Below are 11,284 nucleotides of genomic sequence, written 5' to 3'. Positions count from 1 at the left end.
TACTATGCTATGATGGCTAACATAAATTGGCATTAGGGGAGAGTTAATTAAGTACCAATCACTATTTAATACAGTTCCGGAAACTATTTGAACAACAAAAACATAATTGTTCAATAGTTATTTAGATCAAATGGTTGAACTATATTTGTGGTAAACATGTTCAAAAAAGGCAAAAGGGCATTTCAACATGATATATGGAAAGTACCAAGAATATTAAAATTATTAAACCACTAGCCCGTGCAAGTGCACTAGTTTTAGGTGTTGTCGCAAGGCGAATACACAAAATTGAATAAAGCATGGCAGCTGTTGGAATGAAATCGAACGATAGTTCCTAACCAGTAATCAGAGTTGCAATTCTATCAACGATATACCATGTGATAAATAATACTGTCGTACTACTTATACACACAGGACACTTGTTTCACCATGCCAGATTATTATATCAAAATCCCTCGGAGGATAAATCAGTTCAGCAGTTGCGTGCTGCTACTGAAGAATTTCAAAGTTGATTTGGACCAGCTCTCCTTGCCGAGAAAGTTCGATTTTGACATCATCCCCTACCGCAAGATATTATTTAGATTTGAACCTTGACCATCCTTTAGCATCAATCATCATGTGACCATCCTTTGTGCTTACGGTTATTGAGCAGGTTCATTCACACCAAGGCTGCGCATGGTAAGAGAAACTTGGCCGTGGTCGCCCGGATTGTTGAACGACTCCCTCGTTGCTCTAGGAATTCTCTATTTGCAAACAAGAAGACATACCCAAACAGTTAGATCAACACAGTGAATCATGTGAAACACACATGGAAAGAAAAAAAGAACGAAGCACTTGGGCGGCCAATGCTTACCAAGAAGGTGGAAATGTCGGTTTTTGTAAGGACTTTGGTATATGAAGTGCGAACTGCAGCCCAGTCTGTTGCCGGTGCAACTTCACGGGCTGGAGCAGATGCAAGTTCAAGTGTTGGTGCAGGTGCCGAAGCCGCTGCCGCTGCCGAAGATGGTGCTCCTTGTAGAGCTGGTGCCGGTGTCGGAGCAGGTGTCGGTGTCGATGCCCGATCCTCCTGTAGATCAGACTGATCCGCTGACGCGGTCGGTGCCCAATCCTCAGCTAGATCAGACTGAGCTGCTTCCGCTGTCAGTGCTAGAGGAACTGCCGGTGCTCGATCTATGCGAGACATCAGCGATCATGTCTGGTCTGCTATGATCAGCTTTCTAACTTGACTAGGATCCGTGACCGTGATCCAGTTTTTTTCTTCATTTCTTTTGGACGCGAGAAGGACTAATTGTGGCATTTTTGTTAAACCAAACTGCAGTTCATCATAGGGATTCAGCTTGTACTCAGACAACAGACTGATCCAATTTTTTCCAGTAATATAAGTGATGGATAGTGCCTTCGTTATTGACACGACATAAGAAGTGAAACCTGTAAAAATAGCCATTGTAGAGCAAACCAAACGGTTTATTCTGTGATGAATGTCACATGGCAAAACCTGGATCGTAAAATTGCAGGAAAAGAAAGAAAACATGACATTAATCAATAAGATTTAGACAGTAAAACAACAAGATTTACTTGATATGACACGAGTGAATCCTTACTAGGAAATCACTATGTTGAAGTACTAAACAGAAGATTGATCGTCCAACTACGCGTGGCATGCAGGGGCCCCGCCTACTCCCACAAGCAGGACAATCCAAAGGTCGTGACAAATCGTATGGACCGAACATCCATGGGATTGGAAATCCTCGTGGGTGTGATAAACCCGGCAATGCATACACATATTGGAGTGTAACCATAATTTTTAAACCGTCCTCACAAAAAATATGATCTGGATACTTCAAAATATACAGACTGAATTGAGTGGTCGGACATTAACATAGATCGTTCTCAAGACTGACCACACACCAAAAGCGGTAGTACTAATAAATAATACAGGGTTCACAAACACAAATCAAGTACCGAACAATAGTACTTACTACAGACAAGCAAAGCTGCACTAACTAAACTCTGCAGACTATTTCTTGCCACCGACCTACGGGATGAACCCCGCATAACTGACTAGGCCATGGACTTCGTGTGAGATGTCTACATGCACCATCACCATCTTGTCAACCTTGGACAACCTAACAGAGTGGTCTTTCCACTCATAAACATGATGATGAAGACAGGTTGCATCAGATTTGTTGGGAAGCTTTACAAGAACCACACCCTTCGTAATCGAAGGCACATCCAGGAAATTGTTGTAGTCAAGTACAGCCTCGAGAACACGCCTGACAACAATGCTACAAGAAAACACTAGTTCAGGACACGTGGCGACAAGGACACAGCAGCTGGATAGTTCAGCAGTAGAACTCATCATCAGGTCTTCAAGTTCACACGGCATGACTTTGAGAACTTCATCTCCACCGCGGACCTGGTTCTAATTCAAACAGAAACCATATTTTATTACTACCTCCATTCAGAAATATAAGATGATTTTTGATATTATACTCCATATATGACTACATATACGCACAGAAATGAGTGAACAAAGACACTAGAACATGTCTTCAAAGGCATGAGAGTAGAGGGGGCAATATCCATAACACAAGTTACTGAGGCAAATATACCCTCTTAAAAGATAGCATTGATGTTCATAAAGTACTCCCTCCGTCCCAAAATTCTTGTCGTAGATTTGTCTAGATATGGATGTATCAAGTCACATTTTAGTATTAGATACATCCGTATCTAGACAAATCTAAGACAAAAAATTTGGGACAGAGGGAGTAGTTGAAAGTAATCTATTAGAAATCAGTGTCAACCTCTCGCATATTTTGGTTAAAAGAGGAATTTAGAACCGTCATTTGGCAAACTAAATTCACATGCAAGATCACCCAAAAAGTTGTACTACCAGTACTAGTACTGTGTGTTAGATGAAAAAATATGATCAAGATCGAGAAAAAGATCTTCAACAAGAGACATTAGCTGGACGTGCTTAATGAGGGATCCCGAAGAGGGGGGCTTGGACAGGGCAATGGCTTTGAGCTTGTCTACGGTAGTCTCGGCGGGGTGCTTGCGCTTCTTCGTACCATGAGCCTCGACGGTTTTGGCCAGAGCCATAGACATCACATCGGCCGGTGCTCCGGTGTCCATCCAAGAGAGGAAGCTGAGAGAGAAGAGTGAAAGGAGGAATGAGATGAGGGAGAAGCGAAGCGAGTGGGGGTTTTCTTCAAGAGAGGAAGCTGAGAGAGAAGAGTGAAATGATGGTTGCTTCGTCCGTCCAACTTACTGCTGGAAAGGAGGGAGTTCTGTGATTTGATGGCTCATTGGGCATTACTGCGGCGGTTCGATCGGGGTAGTCTGCCGTCACTCTACTACGGAGTAATTTAGTGCATGGCTGGTGGACCCAGGTGCTGGCTGTCCCACACGTCGACAAAAGTGAGTAATTTAGTGCATGGCTGGAGGAGGGTCCGCACGGTAGAGTGTGTCCACTATTTTTCTGAAGAAAAAAATGATTACAACAAGCATTTCCACTCTTATGACGGAGGAGTGCGAAACACGGCAGCCACTTGAACATACACAGTGCTCCTACTACTATACATGTGCAGTGGTTCATACGTTAGTACTACACAATCTTGTTGCTAGTGTAGTAAGATATGACGATAACAAATGATGTTGTGCGCATGTCAACTACTCCTATATGTAACATAGTACCACTTTTTCAACTATCCGGTCGAGAATGAACGGTGAGGTCAATGTTAACAGAACTAGGTCCACAGCGCACGGAGAGTACGGTGCTATAGTACTCCATGAAACATGAACCATATGAAGCACGAATAGTGTTAGGCAGGGTGTATGAAGGGTGCACGGGATGGGAGCAAAAGTTCCCTTCTCAACCCACTTTTGGGTGTTTAGCAGAGTGCATGAAGGGTGCATGAGTCCACACTAGTAGGTTGACAAAAATACACGAAGAGGAAACAACTATATTGAGATGAGAATGCAACCAAACACACCCACACGCTTTGTGCTACAGTGACTGATCTACACCGTCTGAGTTTGATCCAACGGTCATGTTGCGCCGAGACATTGACATGCCCATCCAGAGGGCGCCTAAACACCACCGAAGTCCCTCTGCTTCTCGAGGCGCACGACGTTGGTGATGCAGGGTGCAACCGCCCGTAGAGCCCGCTCCCGGTCGACGGGTGCCAGCTCGTCAAAGACGGCGTCCAATGGCACGAATGGATTCCGGTGACAGAGCCCTGAAAGGATTCGCCCGGCAACGGTGATGGCGGCCCGCAACCCCTCCTTGTCTAGCTCAGCCCCCACCACCGCGCGGAGACGGCTCAGCTCCTCGGAGATATAGGTGAAGAAGGAGACCAGGTCAGGAAGCCGCAGCTCGTTGAAGTCGACTGGGTGGTCGAACAGGTTTAGCCCGACGGCCGGCATCATCGCGCTGGCATGACGGTAGGCATCACGCAGCCGCAACACGTGCGTGACAACTTGGTTCACCAAGTGGCTGAGGCGATCCTGTACCTCGTCACGATCGGCTCCCTCGCGCTCCAGCCGGCTCCCCTGATGGCCTATCGTATCTCCCACTTTCTGCAGCAACGCCATCGATGCCTCGAGCATCTTTATGGTGGACGCCTGCCGCTTTTGACGCTCCGTGAACTCCCGCACATAATGGAGGAGCATGGCACTCCTCTCCTCCTTGAGCTCACGGAGCTCCACGTCCTTGGCCCTGAGCTCCGCATCCTTGGCATGGAGCTCCTGTGTCACGCGCCTCACCTCGGACTCTGTGATCTACTGCGCCGCCATGGCACCAGGTAGAAGCAATGGGGAGAGGAAGCAAAGGGGGCAAAACGGCTGAAAGGCAATGCAATCTACGGGAAGGCGGAGGGAGCGGGGAATCTTTCTGTTTCACCACGGTAAAACACCAGTCGATGAATTCTCACATCAGGGAGCACTGGGTTTTTACAGGCGGAGTTATCGTGACTAATTGCTGCCACGCCTGCTCCCGTCAATCAAAAAATTAAAAATCCTGCCGCGCCTACTCCCGTCAATCAAAAAATTAAAAATCCTGCCGCACCCAAACACCAGAGCAATGCCACGATGGATATTTAAATTTACCTGCCGGCAAGTAGATAAAAAAAGGGGTGAAAAAACAAATGTGGCGGCGCCCTAGCTAATCGGTCGAACTAGCCCAACTAGCCAGCCACTGTGCTACACTGATGTACTCGGTGGGAAAGGTGGTCTTTCGTGATTTGACGACTCATTTACTTGCTTCGGCGCTATGACCGAGGAGGACCCAGAAAACACGCGGTAGGGCGTCCCACGTTAGGAAGAATATATGCGTGCACCACCCGGGAGGACCCCGAAACCGCGAGGTAGGGTCTGCCACGTCTCGGCACAGAGGAAAAATGTGCGTGTAAAATATACTGTATCAGACGTAGTATCTATGGTTCGACCTCGGGACCCGGCCAGTCCGTCGAAAACACCCCACTAGCCACACAGCTTCATCATGCAAACATGGCACGGAGGATAGATGTGGTTAGCTCCGTCTCGACAAGCCACAACATCTCTTGTTCTAGGCGATTCTTCTATTTTCCAAGCTTTTTTTTAGTTGTAATAACACCACAGCAAGCTAGCGCCGCTCTTCGTGTGTGCCCGTGCAAAGGTTAGATGATGGAGAGAAGAGAGATTGAGATCGCAGACCTGGGACCCACCAGTAAGTGAGACAACGGTCATGCACGTGTTGACGAGGCACTCCCTCTACTCTATTCAACGCAAGTACTGTATAAAATCAAGTTATGGGACAAAGCCAACAACCGTTCATTTTTTCAAGCTATCGACTTACGCTTTGTAGTCCAGGTTGCCAGTTCGAATCTCGTCTTTCAGATTTGTTAGTTTTAGGTCCAAATTTGATTAATGACAAGTGGGACCCCCGTGTGTTGTTCCGATATTTCAGTGTAGGATAGTTTTTTGAACAAACACTTTGTGCGGTTAGACAAGTAACGACACGAGTTACACGTATTTTGCAAGTTTACGAACAAAAATGACAGCGGCATAGAATATCACATCCACCCCGCAGCTTAGATACTATGGTGATACGAGTTTTTACACCGTTGGAAGTGAGATCCAATGGCTTGGGAGTAGTCTTTGTAATTATGCGCAATTTCCGAACTCTCCAAAGGTTTTTTTGCAAATAAAACATTCAGGCCTCGTGTGTGCCGCTGCATCTTCGATCCAACGGCTCCCCGGTGCTCATATTAGGTGCTCCCCGTAGATTAATTACCCGCTACGGTGATATGAGCATCTAGGTCGTATGATCAGTGATCAGATGGCACATGTGTAGTACTTGTACTTTCTGCGCATTTCCCAAACTCTATCAGTCGTATATTGCAAAAACATCCAAACCTCCTACTGTGGGCCGTTAGATCTCAGTGAACTCGTATCACCATAGAATCTACGGTGCGGGAGCACCTCATACTCTCCCGTGCGGGAAAACATAAGGTGCTATCGTAGCTTGGATGCTACGGTGATACGAGCTTGGAGGTTGTTTGATCTGAGATCCAATGGCATCTGAGCAGTCTTTGTGCTTGTAAGCAGCGGCCGAACTCTTTTGGGGCTTTTCTGCAAAAAACCATTCAAACCACCGAGGAGGTGTTGGGTCACAAATCCAACCCTCCGAAGAGCTTGTATCACCAAAGCATCTAAGGTGTGGTAGCACATGATATTCTTACATACAGGAGAATATGATGTCCTCCTTCATCTTAGATGCTACGGTGATACGAGCTTCGAGGTCGTGGGATATGGGATCAAAGGGCATCTAAGTAGTTTTTGTATAAATTGTGTGCAATTCTCAAACTCATCAAGGTTTCCTGCAAAAATATTAAGACACATCATGTGAGCTGCTATATCTCAGATCTACAAGCTCCAAGCAACTCATATCGGCATATAGCATCTAAGGTATGGGGGCACATGATATTCTCCCGGGGAGGAGGGGTGGGGGGTGCACAACCAATCGGTGGTTGGGAGGGTGGGGACAAATATAATCTAAACAACCCTAAATAGAGCTCCACAATTTTATCTAAGGTCGAGGGGTTGACCCCCGACAATCATAGCTCCGCCTAAACACAACATTTGCATGTACTATAGTACTAGACTTAATATTCATGTTTTAGTTTCATGTTCATTTTAAATATTGAACTGAGGACCATGGATGTCTTACATTTTACTCCCTTCGTTCCTAAATATTAGTCTTTTTAGAGGCTTCAAATGGACTGGCACATACAGATGTATATAGACATATTTTAGCATCTAGATTCACTCACTTTGCTCCGTATGTAGTCACTTGTTGAACTCTCTAAAAGACTAATATTTAGGAATAGAAGGAGTATTTTTGAATTCGTGTCATACATGCATGGTTTGGAAAAATAGATGCACTATACTTATTGGATTGTTGTTGTATTCGTGCATGTGTGTCTCTGTGTGTGTGTGTGTGGTCATATGCTTGATACATACAAAGTTTTCTCACCTCCATATTGTTCATCTTTTAAATTTGAATTTGCATTGGAACTTACTAGGGATACCATGAAATGTGAATTCCACATTGAGATCACTATATCACAAACTCACTCTAATTCAACAACTTGTCATAAATCAATTACCACGTTGAGATTAGTGTTTAGAAGGAAAATACGGGTATTGTAATACACATAGATTCATTCAGAAATTTAAAAGGTTCCTTTCGTATTCTCGAATGGTAGGACCCAAAGGTGTACTAGCCAGACCTTGGCTCGTGTTGATCCTTAAAAAAATTGGGCTCGTGTCCTTCGGTGGCGTGCGTGGTACGCACATTAGGCAACCCCAACCAGTCGAGCCTCAGTGTTTCAAGTCGAAATATCTGGCGGTCAGAATTCCAGCCCTAGGAAATTCCCCTCATGTCCCCGGTCCATAATGACTACCAATGAACAATGGAGGGATGCTTTAGTAACTAGACAACGTTGCCTACCATGTCGAGCACGGTTCAATTCCCTCGGTCGCCGCTCGTCAAGGTCACCCGTCAACTGCATTGCCTACTACTACTACTACTACACCAGGATGAGCACAGAATTGAGCCTGTTTGTTCGTGCCTAGTACTTGAGTTAATATATCAGGCAATGCACTGGTACAGAGGGATTATCCTTTTACTCTGCATATATAACTTGTCTTAAGTCTAACTAAGCAAAATGTTTGACCAAATCCTTTCTTAAGAAATACAATAGGACACATGTACGGCTTGAAAATTTATTGCATGATGCAGGTTATGATATTGTTTCGAATCCTGGATCTTAAATTTCAGAAAATCCAGAAGTGAGCATAAATTCTTGAAACTAAGCATGGTCACGTGATATGGCACAAATATTACTTCGTAAGTTTTTTCTTCAATTTGAGACAAGCTGCTTATGACAAGTTGCACAAATGAAGAGCCAAGGTATTTTGGAACAAAGACCTGTCACGTTAAGGCGAATGCTTTCACTATTGAAACTGTGGGCGTTTACGTGCCGCCACGAGTCCCTACTTCTCATCGGCAGGTGCCGTCCGAGCAAGCATGTGAGTCGACGGGAGGCGTGCGAGCAGACCGCTGCACTAGCTGTCAGGGAGGCGTGCGAGCAGACCGTTGTGCAGGCTCACCGGGAGGCGAGCCCTTTGACCAGGCTCCGTCACCCACTGTCGTCCCAACTACTCCCACTTTTAATGTTGCCGGCGCCGCAGTTTAAAATCAACCCCGCACTACCCGGTATCGCTACAATCCTCTCTCTTCCTCTCCGATTCTCCTATTATCTACCTCCAACTAGCCTGACCTAAACGTACACCATGCCGCATCACGATGGTCTGCCCTTAGTGTTCCAGTTTCCCGAGGAAGGCATCCAGCCGGAGTCTCAAGAACATAAGGCACTTTGGGACGAGCTTGAACTGGCCTTGCGGGAAGACGCCGCGCCTGTCCCCACTCCCGTTCCGGCTCCTGTCGCCCCGACTGCGCCAGCGCCCATCCCCGTGGCATTGATGGGCTGGGAGCCGCACATTGTCACCGAGCTTGATCCCACGGGGTTCCACGAGGTCCCTGCCGACTTTCACACGCCCGTGCACCTGCTAGCGCATGCGCCTGCGTGTGCACTGACGCGCACGCCCGTGCTGGTGCCCGTGCACATGAATGTCTCCGCCGCGCCGTTAACAGCGCATGTCCCCGCGCGGGTGCCAGTGCCCCGCTCAGCGACATGGATGGCCGTCGTCGACCGCTTCCTTGCACCAACGCCAGTCGCCTCCTCCCGCCAGTTGACTCACTCCGAAGTCCAGAACATTTTGGCCTTCCTTGAAGCTAGGCCAATGTCCAGGAGTACACCAACAACGGCGCAAGACGCCGCCGTCGCCATCGGTCAGTGGCCCGACGACACACAGAGCACGGTAGAGGAGCCGCTTCCCACCGCAAGACGCCCCCGCCGCCGCCGCATAATCTAAATTTGCCATGAAAAACGTTCGGATTGCCATGCTTAAAATCCGAACGTTTATCATTTACATTTATTTTATATCGATAGTCGTATAATTTAAAGTCGGAGTCAGACTGAACGAAATGTATGGTTTGATCGATTGAATGTTCTGCTAGAACCGTATCAAATTAAATATAAAACGTCATCAAGCCACATGTATTCCTTGTCATCCAACGACCTGGACTGCTTCAATGTCGAGCGCTCAACACGTTTAGCGTGCAGTTAATTTCATGCCAAAAATAATGCTAATCACATGACAACACACAAATAATATCCTAGTAGTTAATATGCGCATGCAGTTAATATACTTCCAAATTAAAGTGCATTGCACGTACACACTAACTAGTGCTGCTAGTACGTGAAACTGGTGCCGTGACTTGTGAACGCGTCCAGATATGGTCAACGGCAACATCGCCCGCGAGTTCTTCCTGTTTCCCGTGCGTCTAAACACAGAAGGGGAGGAGAGAGAGAGCACACATGGAACCCACCAGTAAGTGAAGGTGAATAGTACTAAAAATAATATTACAAGTTATCCATTAATTAGACTGTGGTAATATAAAAACATTATGTTAACAAAGGGGGTACAACAAACAATGCTATTCTACGTATGTTGCCTATTGATGTGCGGCTTGAAGGCCCGGTCGCATGTTCGATCCTTGTCCTTTATTTTTTAATTTGTATATGGGTCCAAATTTGTTTCATGACATGTGGGTCCCTTGGTATGTACTTTGTAGCACTTTAATTTGTGGGTCAAAATTTGTTCCATTCCAAGTGGACTATCGGTGTGTAGTTTTGTAGCTTATTTATAATAATTAAAGAGAACAACATAGTTTTTTCAATAATACCATGGTGCGACGTTGAAGGCCAGAAAGGATGTGCGAGAGAGCGATGACCGAGCCAGAGGGAAATCAACTAGGGGAGTTGCGTGGGTTACAACAGTGTTTGGAGTAGTTGTGGGTCCAATGCTACGAAAATATAATCTAAACCGACCGGAATAAATGCCTACACAAATTAATCCAAGGTTGGAGTGCCCCTCGCAATGTAAATAGCTTCGGCTTTGCGAGGGATGGAGAGGTAGTAGCTTCAACGCGTGGAAGATACGGTGTGAGAAAGCGAGGTCAATCGAGAGACATATAGATAGAGAGACAAAGTGAGTGTGGTCCGACATTTATTGAACAAATATATATGCTCTGGAGAGATATTGTCTGATTGAGCTTTTTGGCAAGGGTGAGGGCTATAAGATAGAGCTTGAGAGATGATCCAGTCACATACGTGTAGATATATTTTGTGCATGGGAGGAAGCAAGGTTAACCGATCACAAAGGGTCGTCGTGCGATCGAAAGAGTGAGATGGGTTGGAGAGAGTGACCTAGATAGACGATGTGCGTGAGAGAGTATACAATGTGAATAGGTCGAACTGGGCTCAAACATGGTGATATATCGTTTTTGTCCGAGAAAGAGCGAGGTCAATCGAGACATACGGAGAGAGAGAGAGAGAGATTGAGTGAGCGTGGCCCACCATGAGGTTGAAAGAGTGGCGGCGGCTTGGATGGACTGACCTAGATAGACAATCTGCGTGAGAGAGTATAGAGTGTGTAGATCGAGGCCCGAACAGGGAGATATATCATTTGTGTGTGAAAGAAAACGAGGTTAAACAAAACTCAGATAAATAGAGCGATATTGAGCAAGTGTGGCCCGCCGTGCGGAAGAAAGAGTGAGATAGTCTCGACGGAGTGACCTAGATATACAACGTGCGTGCGTGTGCACGAGAGGTTGGGG

The sequence above is a fragment of the Triticum dicoccoides genome, chromosome 6A, assembly GCF_002162155.2.
Source record: "Triticum dicoccoides isolate Atlit2015 ecotype Zavitan chromosome 6A, WEW_v2.0, whole genome shotgun sequence".
NCBI lineage: Eukaryota > Viridiplantae > Streptophyta > Magnoliopsida > Poales > Poaceae > Triticum > Triticum dicoccoides.
Note: the sequence above shows the minus strand (reverse complement) of the source record.